Source organism: Onychomys torridus, chromosome 7 (assembly GCF_903995425.1).
Source record: "Onychomys torridus chromosome 7, mOncTor1.1, whole genome shotgun sequence".
NCBI classification, from domain to species: domain Eukaryota; kingdom Metazoa; phylum Chordata; class Mammalia; order Rodentia; family Cricetidae; genus Onychomys; species Onychomys torridus.
In genome coordinates, this window is record NC_050449.1 from 56,499,809 (window position 1) to 56,501,473 (window position 1,665).

The 1,665-nt window shown below is 45.5% G+C and overlaps 1 non-coding gene across 1 annotated transcript; it reads left to right on the top strand.

Moving 5' to 3' along the window:
- Positions 1-1,248: 1,248 nt before the first annotated feature.
- On the top strand, positions 1,249-1,418 carry LOC118588165. The gene has a single exon (XR_004945559.1). It is a non-coding gene; the product is annotated as a U1 spliceosomal RNA (small nuclear RNA).
- The last annotated feature ends 247 nt before the right edge of the window (positions 1,419-1,665 follow it).

Sequence of the window (1,665 nt, forward strand, 5' to 3'; positions counted from 1 at the left end):
GGATTCTATATGCTATAAACCTTCACTTCCTGGCTAATGTTGACAATGGCTCCTTAATGACACAGAGTGATTAATAACCCTATGTCAGGATTTCACAATAGGAAGTTCAAATTGAAAACTTAATCCAGTGAAAATACACACCAGGTATTTATAGTGAAAATACTTGTTGAAAGACTTCCCACCTATAGACACATAGCTCCCAGGGAGTAGAACATCATTTTCCTAAAATTTTGGCAAGAAGCTGGTAAGACTGGCACCTTAGAGGAACATTTCCTCCTCCCTGTGGTACCCAGCCAGCCTCTGACAGTCCCGTTCCAGCTTCTCAGAGCTGCAAATGGCTGGAAGTGATTTTTCTCTTCTTTACTTTACGGTCCTAACTCACAACCTACAGCAGTCATAAAAGAAGGAACGCAATGGTGGAAACATGATACAATACTGAGGGGCCATGACCACTTTAAGAGGAAGTTTGAAATGCATAACCAAAGGCCAGACTCATCTGGGTCCAGGCTGTGCTAAGGTGGGCAAGTTGCAGAGAAACCAGTGGAGGTGCTTGGGGAGACGCTTCAGTTGGTGAGGTGCCTGTTGTGAAAGCATGGGGATACATAGCACCCACACAAAAGGTAAAAGCAAAGTATGGAACACATGGAGGCATATGCCTTTAATTGCAGGATGCAGGAGGCTAAGGCAGGGGAGCACTGTGAGTTGGAGGCCAGCCTCATGTACATAGCCAATTCAGAACACTGAGGGATACAAGGTGAGATTCTGTTTAAACAAAACAAAACAAACAAACAAACAACAACAACAACAAAAACCTGAGTGTGGCCAGCATGTATCTATAACCCCAGCATTGGAGTGATCGAGACAGGATGATCCTGGAACTCACTAGCCTGGTCAGTGAGCTCACAGTTCAAAGACACTGTTGCAAGCTGCTGGAGCAATGGTTCCAGTGTTTAAAAGCACTTTTGCAGAGGACCCAATTTGGTTTCCAGCACCCATGTGATGCCTCATAACTATCTGTTACTCCAGTTCCAGGGGCTCTGACATCCTCTTCTGCCAGCTGCAGGCGCGCGCGCGCACACACACACACACACACACACACACGGTACACATGCACACAGGCAGACAAAAGTTATATACATGAACCAAAATAATAAACACATCTTAAAAGAGGAGAGAGAGAGAGAGAGAGAGAGAGAGAGAGAGAGAGAGAGAGAGAGAGAGAGAACCTGACTCAAAAAACAAGTTTGGATACTTAGCTGGCAGGGAAGATATCATGACCACAGAGGTTGTTTCCCAGGGTGAGGCTTATCCATTATCCTTGGGACATTCTGACACCTATGATTTTCCCAAATGCAGAAAACTCACCTGCATAATGTGTGGAAGTGGGGGGGGGGGCACTATGCTCATGTTCTCCCCTATAAGAATAAACATTTGAAAAAAATTAAGGGAGAGAGCAATTGAGGAAGACACCTGATGTCAAATTCTACATGCACCTGTGCACACATGCATGCATGTGCACATACACACACACACCACACACACACACCACACACACACACCACACACACATACACAGAGAGAAATCAATGGAGATCTGAAATGCTCCTTGGTTCAAGGTGGGGCAAGTCACACAGAGGCCTTCTTTCTCCCTCTGGGGACATTTGG